This window comes from Pan troglodytes, chromosome 21 (assembly GCF_028858775.2).
Source record: "Pan troglodytes isolate AG18354 chromosome 21, NHGRI_mPanTro3-v2.0_pri, whole genome shotgun sequence".
Taxonomy (NCBI): domain Eukaryota; kingdom Metazoa; phylum Chordata; class Mammalia; order Primates; family Hominidae; genus Pan; species Pan troglodytes.
The window spans coordinates 6404488-6418318 of NC_072419.2; the positions used below are offsets into that span (position 1 = coordinate 6404488).

General features: G+C 47.3%; 1 pseudogene; it reads left to right on the plus strand.

Moving 5' to 3' along the window:
• Positions 1-1988: 1988 nt before the first annotated feature.
• Positions 1989-13831, plus strand: part of LOC134807016 (tubulin beta-8 chain-like) — a 54163-nt pseudogene continuing 42320 nt past the window's right edge.

Here is a 13831-nt window from a genome sequence, read left to right on the forward strand (position 1 = left end):
GCTCTCTCACTTCTGGATCCTGAATACCCAAATCCCAAGCTTCCTTCCCAGAACCAACACCTCCTCCTCATTAGAAAGATACCTTTGTTCTGTGCTTACTTTATCAAGTCTTGCTCTTTCCCTATCCACTGCCTTGTGTCACTATGTGTGTGTCTTGGGGCCGGTGGAAAGGTGAACAGAAGCCAGTAGAGAGTAACCAGCACCAGCTTCACAGGAATGGCATGACCTTGATAAGATAGTGGCAGTTTTCCCTTAACATCCCTGCCCCCTAAAGATTTCAGATCATATGTCACACTCTTAAGTAACAGCGATTTGTCTTTCACGGTTTTAATCATATTGATTAAAAGCATTTGTCTTCTCCAGAACATCACATTAAGTCATCAAAAAATATAAAGCTTAAAAAGATGTAATTATTGGAACTGAAAAACATAAAAGGTGAGCTTTGGAAATATCTTTGAGCAATTTATTCATTATGAACACATGTAATCTGTTGGAACAAAGTTCTAGGACAATCCAGGTCATCCTTCAATATTTGCAGAAAACAGCACAAAGAAAACTTGATACTTATACTTAGTTGGAAACTTTATGCCACAGCCATTAAATACAGAGATCATATAAAGGAATAGAGGAAGCTGTTGAATACTAAACTAACTCAAATCATCAATATCCTTACGAAGTGCACACTGAATTAATGTAAAAAGTATTTAGTAAACAAAAAGTATTTTCAATATACAATTAAGACTGAAAAGTATTGAGGCCTCATAAGCTGAACCTGACACAATAAATTTAAAAGGGAAACTAATTTGGAAATCAGAAAACCATCTAAGGAATTTGGGAATTAGGCTTCTGTTGCCCTGTCTGCTACTGACGATCAAGGCCTCCTCATTGTATTCTGTCCTCCATATCTCTGCTGATTCCCATTTTTTCTATTTCCATTTACCCCACTACTACTTGCTCAGGTCACTCTCCTTCATTGTCAGTGTTAGTTCAAATCCCTCAGACCCATCCACTTTCCATCTAAATTTCCCTCCCCTTTTCCCGCTCGTTGGCTCTACCTCCCTCCTCTCTGTTTTCTCCTCACTCTCCTGCCCCACCTCGACATCCACAGCGAGGCAATGAAGAAGCCCCCGCCAAGGAAGAGCCCGCTTCTCAGTGGGACACCGGGAAGGTAAACACCCAACAGTCACCGCTAGTGGGAGGCGATTGCGCAGAAGCACGAGGGTTGTTACAGGATCGGGCAGGTCCCCTACCCCAGTCTCGGACTCAGGGTCCTGTCTGAGGCGGCCACCCCGAAGCGTGGGGTTTGCGGAGACGTAGGGCCTGGCGGAGGGAAGGATGGGGAAGCATCTCAGGGAGGACTGGCGTCTGCCGAATCCCAGGGCTGCCCTGAGGGGCCAAGAGGGGCGAGGGTGGGGACGACGGAAGACAAGCCACATGCCGAATGGGGACCTGACGCGGCGCGCGACAGGATGGGCGGACGGTGAAGAGACCTAGGGAGGAAGGGCCGGACAGGGGCGACCTCAGTGACGGAACCGGACACAGACGCAGATCTGGCAGCTGAGCGACAGGCTCCGGAGCATTTCCGGGCGTCGCGGGACTCCCCGCCGACAGGAGGGCGGTTGCCGAGCCTGTGACATCCGCGGAGACCAGCAGGCCCCGGGTGTGGAGGATGCCGCAGGAAGGGGACTGCGTGGCTGGGTTTGGCCACAAAAAGCGGAGGGCACTCACCCGAGCGGACCTTGGCTCCGGAGAATCCGTTTCCGGGTCAACAAAAAACGTCGCGCGAGGGGCGGGGCCCGTACATGCAGGGAGGGGAGGCAGAGAAAAAGGCGGGGCCGGGCCGGGGCGGGGTCTGGGGCCGGGGCGGGGTCTGGGGCCGGGGCGGGGCCGGGGCGGGGTCTCGGGCAGGGGCGGGGTCTCGGGCAGGGGCGGGGCCGGGCAGGGGCGGGGCCGGGGCGGGGTCTCGGGTAGGGGCGGGGTCTCGGGCAGGGGCGGGGCCTCGGGCAGGGGCGGGGAGCTTACTGACTTCCCGCCCCCACTGCGCGCGTTTCTGGCCCTGCCAGTGTCTCCGCCGGTTGAAAGCGCGTGTCTGCGTCGGGTTCCGTTGGAGTGCGTTCGGTGCGCCGTGGGTCCGCGCTGCTTCCACCCAACTTCCTGTTAGGTAAGAGGCGCGTGAGGCTCCTGTGCCGGGGGCGGTGCTGCTCCCGAGTCGGCGCGTGGCGGGGACGCGAGTCCGTTGGTGCTGGCGGGAGCGAGAGTGGGGTGGGGACCCTCGCGAGCCCGCACTCCGCCTCTGGGTAGCAGCCTCTTCGGCCCCACACGGCGTGACGCGCGCTCGGGCTCCGCATTCGCGTCGAGGCAGAGGCGTAGTAGGGGTCGGGCCCAGGGCTGGAGGAGCCAGGACCGGGTGGGGTGCTGCCCTGGACACCGCGCCGGCAGCTGTTCCGCGCGGGTTCATGTCATTGCTATTTTCAACCTGTCCTGCTCCGCACCTGAGATGATTTATAAATTCGGTACCTTTGGGACAGGCGTGGATGACATCCCATAATTTACTTCGTTATTAATTTCTAAATGTAATACATACCACTCTCTAAAAGTATTTTTTAATTTGAAATATATTTGTATATATGTACATATATATTTATTTATTTCTGAATTTTGTCTCCAGTACATATAATGAGGCTTGTAAAGTGGATAGTGTTCAGGACATAGGTGGATTTTGCTTTTAAGTAGTAAAGACTTAATTGGTGACTTACTGGGGCTATTTGATAAGGATTTTTTTTTTTTTAATGAACATTAAAAACAGTGAAATTGTATTTCCGGATTTCATTAACTTCATTTATATCTTAATTGGTGAAAACTGTAAGTTAATAACTCATTTATATTTCCTTTGGAGATTCTTAAGTTTGTGCTACCAATGATTATTTCCAAAAAAAGGCACACTTCTGGTTTTCCCAGAACTAATGCTAGCTTCTCAATCTTTTGAGTTTACTTGATATTAATGTTTGACCTCAAATCATGTCACATTTTTGAAGAAAACTTTCTCTTAGCCAGTGGAACATAAACCACCCTGGAGTTCATATAGAGGAGGGGTTCAAATGCCTCTGATAGTGTCGTGTTAAAACTCATGTCCAAACCCAAGGTCACATAGCTTTCTTTCCATGTTTTCCTCTAGAATTTGTATAGTTTTGTCATTATAAAATGGGTCTTGTCCTAGACCCCAAGAACAGGTTTTTGATTTCACATGGGAAAGACCTTTTGGCAAGTCACAGAGTATAGTGAAGTTAAGATAGTTTATTAGCGACTACTCAGCTACATAGCAGGGCGTCCTCAGAAAGCAAGAGGAGGAATGCACCTGTTGTAAACATATAATTTTTTTTTGAGACAGAGTTTCTCTCCTGTCACAATGGCATGATCTCGGCTCACTGCGACCTCTGCTTCCTGGGTTCAAGGATTCTCCTGCCTCAGCCTCCCAAGTAGCTGGGATTACAGGTGCGTGCCAATATACCCGGCTAATTTTTTGTATTTTTGGTAGAGACTGGGCTTCACCATGTTGGTCAGGCTGGTCTGGAACTCCTGGCCTCAAGTGATCTGCCTGCCTCGGCTTCCCAAAGTGCTGGGATAACAGGCATGAGCCACCCGGCGCCCGGGCTTAATGTTTGTTTATATAGGTTATTAAGAATCAGTTTGTGACAGGCTATTAGTATTGTTACTTCTCTTTGTTACTGTCGATTTTAACAACAATTTATGTGTGTACTATTACCTTTAAAGTAAAACTTATTTTTAAACTAAGAATGCTGAGTGGTGTGCTGTGTGGGTGTACTGTGCTGGTGTTCTATGCAGGTGTATTATGCATGTGTGCTGTGAAAGTGTATTGTGGGGGTATATTATGTAGGTGTGCCATGCAGGTGTATTGTACAGGTGTGCTGTATAGGGGTGGTATGCAGGTATATTGTGCAGGTGTGCTGTGTAGGTGTATTAGATGGGCATGCAGTACAGGTGTACAGCATCTGAGCTCCGTCTTCACCTTAATCCTGAACACTCTTTTCACCTCTCACCTGCACTGCAGTGCTGTTTCCTGGATCACTTCTTTTTGTTTGTTTGTTTAATTCCTCCAGGAGAATGAGTGTATAGGAAATAAGGATTTCTCTTCACATTTTATTTGACTAACAGTTTCTCTGGTTATAGAATATATTTTGGATTTAAAGCTCTCTCTGAATTTTGAAAACACTGTTTCATTTTCCGCTTGCCTCCTATGTTGTTCTAGAGAAGCTCAATCGCAATCTTGTCCCCCATCCTCAAGCGATACACTTCTTTTTTCTTTATTATCTTGAAGCATTCAGTGTCTTTTCTTCATTTTTTGGCTTTCTGAAATTGCAGGACAATATGATGTAGGTTCATTTTTATCTCTGTGCTAGCTCTTTTCATTTGGAAACCTGTGTTGCGTTCTGAATGCTATGGTCTGAAAGTGTACCTTCAAATTCATATGTTCGCACTTAATGGCCAAGGTGATAGTATTGAGAGGTGGGGCCTGAAGGACGTGGTTAAGTCACAAGGGCAGAGCCTTCACAGTGGGATCAGTGCCCTTAAGGAAGGGCTGAGGGCCTGGGTTTGCCTTTTTACCTTTTCACCTCCTGCCGCGTGAGGGCCCAGCCACAAGGTACCATCTGGGAAGCAGAGTCCCAACCCTTGCCAGACACTGAGCCCACTGGTGCTTTATCTTGGACTCCCAGCCTCCAGAACTGTGAGAGAGAAATTTCTGTTTTTTATAAAGTACTCAGTCTCCTGTATTTTGTTGGAGCAGTACAAATGGAGTAAAACACTAAGACATTTTCTGGAATTCTTTGATTGATAATTTTTTCTTCTCAGTCTTTTATCTTGTCTCTTCCTTGAACACATTATTTCTCGTGTTGAACGTTCCAGACCACTTCTCCAATTTTCTTATACTTTTTTCTCTTATTTTTCACCTTTTAGATCTCTTTTTGTTGTTGATTTACTTTCTGTGAGGTTTACCAACTTTATCTAGTACAAGTTTTATGGAATTTAAAAATTGTTTCAGAGTTTAAGTTCCCAGATCCTCTTTTTTTAACTGTTTATTTTTCATGACTTCCAGTTCTTTAGTGGTGACGTATCTTTTCTCTCTGAAGACAGTATTTACAGTTACTGGAATTCCTTCCTGCTCTCCACCTGTCTTTGGTCTGTTTTCCTTTTCCCGTTTTGATCTCTGTCCTTCATGGTGCATCCTCCTGTTGACTCCTGACCATCTGTTCACATGGGGCTGCTGTGGGGTGACCGGGCCGCGCAGTCTCCCTTGGCAGCTCTCAGCTCTCTGTATCCGTCAGCATTTTCTCTTGGTCTGGTCAGGTTTTCCCAGAGGGGACAGTCCGTTCTCCAGCCTGGGACAGAGGTCAGGGACACATGTGCTCCCTCCCTGGGTTGGCTCTTTATATGGTGAGTGGCAACTGGTTTTGGACCTCTCTCTTGCAGGCTGGGTCTGTGGGATGTAATTAGAAAGCAACTTTATTTCTATTCACTTACATTTATTCATTGGAGGAGGAGTTTCTCTTTCCTGGGGTACACGTGGACATGCCTATGACTTTTCTGCTTTGTCTTATGTTTAAAAATGTCCTTCAGTCATTGCAGGTCACAAGCAGGCTATCAGCTCAGTAATTAAAATAATTCGGTTCTTCATAGTGAATGTAATTCTAAATTAGATTTTAAGTTGTAACTCCCTGCTTCAGCAATGGTGATGGGGCCTAGAAACCAGAGCACCTGAGCTCCATCCTACAGGGGGCCATGCCGGGATCTTTCCATTTTCAGAGGCTTCTCTCTGACAGTGAAGTGTGATGACAGACTTGGGGGCAGGGCAATGGCTAGCTTCTGAAAGCCGCTGGCACTTTAGTGATAAATTTAAATTAAGTGATGGGTAGTGAGGTGTTTGTCAAGGAAAGTGCCGTCCAAATGCTAAATACTGATTATTTCTGCAGCAGTGACTGCAATACCTCACTCAATCTCTGTCTTTCTTGAAGAAGTCATAAATAAACACGATGAATCTATGTAGAAGCGGTAAGTCAGAAAAATCTGTGTGTTTCATTACATAAACAGCGGTTTATCATTAATTGACAGGCTTGGATTGGGAGTTGTTAATGAAACTGATGAGATGTTGGACAGATGAGCTTCCTCTTATTTCGAAGAGCTTATCTAGGGCTGAGTCATGGGACCTGATAGCGTCTTGTGGTGCTGTCTTCTTGTAGATATATCCGTGTTTTAGAGGATTTAGTTTTTTAAAATTTCTCTTAGAATGTGAATTTTACAAAAAAGGACTTCCCAAATGGATGATTATTTGAAAAATGAATTGTCAGACAAAACTGACACATCAGTTATGGAGAAAACCCTTCAAGAACTGGCTTCAAATGTGTTTTAGTGGGAGCCACAGTGTGGAGAGAAACAGAAGAGGGAGGAGAGGGCGCCCATTGTTTCTTCTCTCCACAGCCAGGCCTTCGCCACCTTTCTCAGTGTCTTCAAGAATAAAATGCCTCCATTGTTGGTTTTAGCTGCTTTTCTCCCTCGGGGTAGGTAAAGTGGTTCCAAAATGACAAGCATCCTGTAAAGTCAGAAGGGCTGTGTCAACATTAAGCTGCGTGACTTTGGCTATGAGGGAAAAAAGGCTGGTGAGTGCAGAGAAGACAGAGCTGCGGCAGGGCTCCTCCCGCCAAGTCGCCATGGAGAGGGGCTGTGAGGTGTCCTTAAATGGCCTGGTCTCCAGGGTGACTCAGGAAGGGCTGAGAATGGTCAGCTCCCTCACCTGCTAAACCCGCGCCGCCCCCCTCAGTACACACCCTCCACTCTCCAACCTTGCCCAAGTGCTGGTCCGTCACGTCACCAGGACAGGGCATGAAGACTTGGGCTGATTCTTTTCTCTCCCTTCCTCCCTCATTTTTTTCTCCTCTCACTCCTCCTTTTCCTTTCCTGCTGTTTCCTGCTCTCCTGTTTCTGTCCTGCAGTGTCTGGAGCTCCAGAGAGGCTGGCCCTGGGGTGGGGTCCACATGGACATGGGCGTGAGCAGGTTTGATGGTCATGGGCATAGGCAGGTTCGATGGCCAGAGTTCTTTCAGCTCACAGTAAGTTTTGTTTTGTTTTGTTTTAGATGGAGTCTTCCTTTGTTGCCCAGGCTGTAGTGCAGTGGCGTGATCTCGGCTCACTGCAACCTCCACCTTAGAGCAATCCTCTTGCCTCATCCCCCCGGGTAGTTGGGACTACATGTGCACACCACATGCCTGGCTAATTTTTGTATTTTTAGTAGAGACACGGTTTCACCATGTTGGCCAGGCTGGTCTCCAACTCCTGACCTCAGGTGATCCATCCGCCTCAGCCTCCCAAAGTGCCCGGATTACAGGTATGAGCCACTGCACCTGGCCTCAGCTGACAGTAGGTTTTAGAGCCAGATATTTACACACTAACTTGCCAGAAACATATATGACTTTATTATTCTAATTGATTTTAAGAGATATTATGAACTCAAATCCAAAGTTATGTCCCACCTATCATGACAATTTCATTAAGGAAAAAGTCAAACCATTTTGGAAACGATTCAAGTGAGCAACTTGGAAAAATTTTCTACATTCCTAACTTACTTTCCAGGGGATTGTTCCTGACTTAACATCTATCAGGTGTCTTAGCTTAGCTCTCTTTTTACTTCAGGTTTTTCTTGCCTCCTCAGTGTGCTGGGAGTCCCACTCCACTCAAATGCCCTCAGGTCTAATAATTAACTTCATTGCAGGCTCCTGGCAGGCCTGGGTGGGCGGCAGCTGCATTGTGCTCCTGAAGAAGACTTAAGTTGGGTTTGGTGAACTGGTAGAATTTGCATTTTGCTGTTTCTTTCCCTCTCCCAGAATTTGTACCTTTAAATAGGTTTTTTAGTGTCATTAAGTATATCAAAAGGAAACCCAGTGGGGCAAATTGGCCAGGCTCCATAGAGGTGGCCTTGTCTAAGCCTTTCATCTTATCGATAAGGAAAGACAGGACCAGAGAAGTCACCGACTGTCCCTGGTCCCACTGCTTGGTTTGGGGCAATTTCCTGAAAATAATATCCAAGATGCAAAGCATATGGCTCTGGTGAGACATGTGTGAGGAGCTGAGAATGAGACGGCTGAGTGTCGGAGGCAGATCATGAAGGGCTGTGCTCACCATCAGGAGGTCTGGACTTCGCTGTGAAAGACACAGGCCCTCATGTACGTCCAGGATGCGGTGACAGCGAGGCTTGCAGGAGACAGGTCCCTGCTGTGTGGGGGTGAAGCTGGAGGCAAGATGATGCCTGGAGCTAAGAGATGGTCACAGGAAATCTGGCAAGAATTAACGAGGACTGGACAGTGACAGGCAGGCCAAAGAGTGAGAGGAACTTCACTGGCAAGAGCCAACAGGGCTTGTTGATTTAGGAGAGGAGACAAAGGACTGAGGGGTTTCTGGGCTGGGGGGCTGGGGCCTGGGAGGGTGGAGAAGCCACTGTCTGCATTATGGGATGCAGGAGGAGAAGCATTCAGTTCTCCACACAATGAGTTCCCTGAGAGGTGTCTCAGTGGGATCGTGGTGCAGTTGGAAATGTTCATGAGAAAGATGAGAAGCGGCACCAGCAGCAAACATCCAGGAACCCAGAAACCATCAGCACAGGTGCCTGCTGAGTCCCATAGACCCACCAGGGCCCACCAGGACCAACCAGGAAGCAAGGGTGGAGCTGGGAGTGAGGGAGCTGGGTGTGGAGATCAGGGGGAAGACTGTCATCTAAAGGGCGAGAGCGGGAAGGATGGAGTCATCTGTAGCTAAAGGGAACCACCATTAGTCAGTCCTTGTGATGAAGGTGCAGAATGTTCCTGCTTCCCTGCACGTCGCTCCTGGCTATGGGCAAGTTTGGAACTGCTGTTGTTCCCCAGCATAGTCTCAAGCGAGTGGAATGACGGTTTCCTATAGAAGCACAGTTCCTACAGGAAAGAAGGCGTGGTTAAGAGCATGAGGGCCAAGGAAAAGGAGGGGATTAGAGATAGCCAGCAGTGAGGGAGACGGTTCCAGATACGAGCCGAGTGGCAAAGCAGGGAATTCAAGAGAGAGAGGAGCATATATTAGGCAAATTTTAAATTTTTTGGTAGCAAGCAACCTAGCAAAACTAGCTGAATCCAAAGGGGATTTATTGGCTCATATCATAAAAATCTAGTGAAAGATTCTAGCTGAAGTCATAACTAGATATACAAGTTTAAATAATTTTGTCAGAAACTGTTTCTTTGCTGCTCATCCACCTATCCATCCACCCACCTATCTATCCAACCCTCCCTCCCTCACTCCATCCACCCATCCACCCACCTACCCACTCACCCATGTCTTTATCCATTGATCCATGTGCACATCCATCCTTTCATCTCTACTTTCCTCCATCCCTCTCCCTTGCCTCCCTCCCCATCCATCTGCCCATCCCTCCATCCACCTCTTCATCTCTCCTTTCCTCCATCCCCCATCCCTCCACCCCCTGTTCACCCACCCATTCATCCATCCCTGCATCTTTCCGTCCACTTCTCTGTCTTCTTGTCTCTGCTTCTCTTTGTATTTTGTTCTCACTATTCTCTATTTCATAAGGCTTCCTGAAAGCGGCATCCATTTATTCCTTGTAGCAAGATCCCTAGAGAAAGACTCATAATTTATCTCTCAGTATTCATAAACTCTCAGGGCAAATTTTATTTGGCCTGACTTGGATCACCTGCCAATATCTGAATGGATTGCATACCCAGGTAATGGAGTATTTTAATCACTGCAGGCCCCCCACCCTCGCCTGACCAGTGCCCCACAGCAGGACCACGAGCAGGGCCAAGGTGTCTCCAAGGTGCTGAGGAGCTGAGCGCTCAGCCAGCCCACGGCCACGATGGTGTGCCGCCGAAGCCACGCGGCTTACTTCACAGCCAGGATCCGGGATCAGGCTATGTCCCATGCAGCCTGATGAAGGGTAAAAAAGAGCCCAATGCAGAGTGCTGGGGAAGCATAGAGAGAGCCGGGGCACCTGACCCAGCCTGGGACGGTCAAGGGTGACTGCCGTGCAGGAGGTGGCATCTGAGCTGTTCCTTAATTAGGAAGCCCGGCACAGAATGAAGAATGCATTCCTCAAACTGAGTCAGGGTGCAGGGATCCACATGACCGTGCTCCTCTTATCCTTAGGAAGGGACAAGAGACTTCCATCCTTTGGCCTGCAGCTGCTGAAATGACCCTTGCAAGTACTGAATCATCTTTAATGAAAAAATACACTGATATGCTGCGAATGTGGAGCTTATCCTTTCAGCCCAATCCGTGGGGAAGGTGTGAATTAAAGACCCTGTGCGTGTGCTGGAGGCATCGTGGACTTTTGTTCACGATTTCCTTTCCTTTTGATGCTTCAGTTATGGTGGTTGCAGCTCTATAAGCTGTGTGATATGGGCAATTCCTCTCACCTTTTAACCACTATTTTTCTTACTAATGAAATGAATACATACAAGAATACTTGGAGTTTAAATAATGAAACATCTGATACTCACAGGCACTACAGTATTGGCTGAATTCATAAGTGAGTATAGGACACCTTTAAGCATGTTCTAGGGCAGGATAACCAAGGACACCGTCTCACATGCCAGGAAATGAGGGGCCTGTGTCCAATAAGTCCCTGGCTCCATGTGGCTCTGCTGTTGCCCACTTCTCTTGGACCCTGGTTGTGGTCTTCCCTTGCCACGGGGCCTTTGCTGGTGATACTCCCTCTGCCTAGAGTACCTCCATAATGTCCACTGCTGGGGCCTTGCCCATATTCTCTACACGTGGCACTGCAGTGCCCCCCCAGCCAGCTCCCAGGGGCCAGTGCCCCCAGTTCCTTGTCCAAGGTCTTTGTCCCGCAGCTAAAACCCAATCTGCTGCCACCAGCTCCATCCACAGGCAGAAGTTCCAGGGAATAAATGCGTCAGGGCACAGCCCTCAGGAGACCTTGGTTACGGACATCTATCTGTCTCCTCGCCCTCTGGGGTGAATACATCTCAGGTGCACTCTTTTGGGTGTTTGTTTTTGCTTTTGTTGTTTGCATTGGCTCCCAGAGTCTGACAGTGGCAGAAGGCTCCAGCTGCCCACAGTGGTGACTGGTTTTAAGCGTACCCTTTGTTGGCCATCTTCCTCGCTCTTGGAAATAAACAGCCTGCACTCCAATCCTTGTCACAGGGTCAGCTCCTAAGGGATCTTCTTGGCCTTGCTAATGCTGGCTTATCCTTCAGAATTTAGCTTCCATTTTCACTTCTTCATGGGAGTCTTCTTGAGTATAGTCTCCTCGTCATGTCTGCTGCTTCTTCCTGAGTCAGGGAATATCTCTTAGGCCATATCTATTATAGTCGTGGTCTGACTTATATTTGTGGTCAATTTTTTTTCTTAATTTTTCGTAGAGACAGGGTCTCACTATGTTGCCCAGGCTGGTCTCAAACTCTAAGTGATCCTCCTGCCTCAGCCTCCCAAACTGCTGGGATTACAGGCTTGAGCCACCAAGCCTGGCCTATGTTTGTGGTCTCTTTGACTAAAAATGATCTTTTCTTCTAACCTGAAATCTCCTGAGGGATGGAACTTTGTGTCTCTTTGGTTTATCCCAGTATATAAATAGTTACGCATTTTTGAATTAACAAATGAGCACAAATTTGTGTCAAATTATTATCTAGGACAAGCAGTAGAAAAAAATTCTGTAAAGGGCCGGATAACTGTTTTAAGCTTTACGGGCCATGCAGTTTCTGTTGCAATTACCAACTCTGCTGTTGAAGGGTGAAGACGTGGGTAGGTAATATATAAAGGAATGAGCATGTCTGGATGTTCCAATAAAATTTTATTTTCAAAAATAAGCAGCAGAGGAGAGCTTCTGGAATGGTGGTTTCAGGAGCTTGGCAGGCCCTCTATCCAGGGAAATAACCATTTAACTGCCGAACATTCATTTTTTTAAAACTAGAAATTATCCTAAAGGCATACAGCAGGTGGATAAATATTTACTCAAATAAATAATCAAATCTCAGTAAGAACGGTAAGGATCAGTGGTATCAGAGCCACAATCCACCGCTCCCCACCCTCAAAGCGCATTGTGATGAAAGCTCTGCTCCAGGAAGGTCCAGCTAACAAGATGCTGTGGTCTGTCTTCCCAGCTCCTGGTCTAGGGCTGTGGTTTCACCCCAGGAAGGCAGGCCACCAGCATCTCTCATCCCTCTCAGTTTGCACTGCAGAAGCACCGTTCCAGGAAGTTGCAACTGAGAGGACTAGGGCTCCCCTGCTTCAGCCTGTGCTTGTCCTCAGAGGGTGGGAGCCCCATCCCAGGTGTGGCAGACTGAGCACATCTGCCTGGATTGCCCCACACCAAGTCACTCACAGTGTGCAGGTTCCATCTCTGGAGGGGCAAACTAGGAAGACAAGAGGCTACCATGCCCACCCAGCTACTGGCTCATGCAGCAAGGGTGTCGCTCTGGTGGAACTGGATCACGGTCCCCAGGAGCAGAGGAGACCTAAGAGCAGAGCATGTCCCTGAGGTGACAGACTTTACTTGGAGAACAGCATGCGGAAGTTCAAGCCCAAGGAAGTTGGCAAAAATAGTGGAGATTTTGTTGATGAACAATTAAGAGTGGGTGAAATGGTAGACTAGATAGAACTTAAACAGAGGGAACAAGGAAGAGAGATTGTTGAGAAGAGCTCCAGGGGTCTGAGCAGACTTGAAAAGCTGGCAACGCTCTGCCCCTGCAAAAGGGCCTGATGTTCACTGGATGAGTCTATGGAGCAATTTGTGCCCCAGGCATCATAAAAAATGATAGAGCACTTGCATTTAGTGGATGTTAACAGCTGTGTGTGACACCAAAGAGAGACAGACCAGCAGAAGCTTAACAGAGAGCCCAGAAAAAACCATAGATACCACAGGTGGTCGGAGAGACTGTGTGCTAGTCCAAGGCTGTGCCCTCTGAGGAGCAATATCAGAGCTACGTCCCTAATCAAATAAACAAGCAAGCAATCACACAGAAATAGCAGCCCCTGGGGGTCGGGGTCACAATCCAGATTTGCTATGATATATTACCTAAAATGCCAGTTTCCACAAAAATGCAAGAAAACAGGAAAGTGCGACCCATGCTCAGGAAAACAGAAGGCAACAGAAACTATGACAAATTCCAGACATCGGATTAACAGACAAAGACAGCCAGTGTCAAAACAGCCACAGAAACATATTCAAGTTACTAAAGGAGACCATGTTAAAAGAATTAAAAGAAATTATGATGACAATGTCCCATCTAATAAGGAATATCAATAAAGAAATAAAAATTATTTTAAAAAACAAAAAATTGTGGAGTTGAAAAGAACAATAACTGAAAGGAAAAGTTCACTCAGGGGCCCAGCAGTAAATTGGAGCAGTCAGAAGAAAGAACCAGCAGACTTGAAGTTATGTCAATAGAGATTATACAACCTGAAAAACGGAGAGGGAAAAATAATTAAGAAAAATGAATGGAAGCTTGGGACACCCTTAATGAGAGTACCAGAGGAGATGTGAGAGAGAAAGAAGCAGAAAAAAAGTTCCAAGCAGAAAAAATGTCCAAGAAATAATAGCTGAAAAGCTCCCAAATTTGCTGAAAAATGTTAACCTACACATTCAAGAAGCCCAAAAAACTCTACACAAAGAGACACACCTAGACACACACCTGGACACACACACCTGGACACAAACACCTAGACACACACACCTGGACACAAACACCTGGACACACACACCTAGACGCACACACCTGGACACACACACCTAGACAAACACACCTGGACACACACACCTAGACAC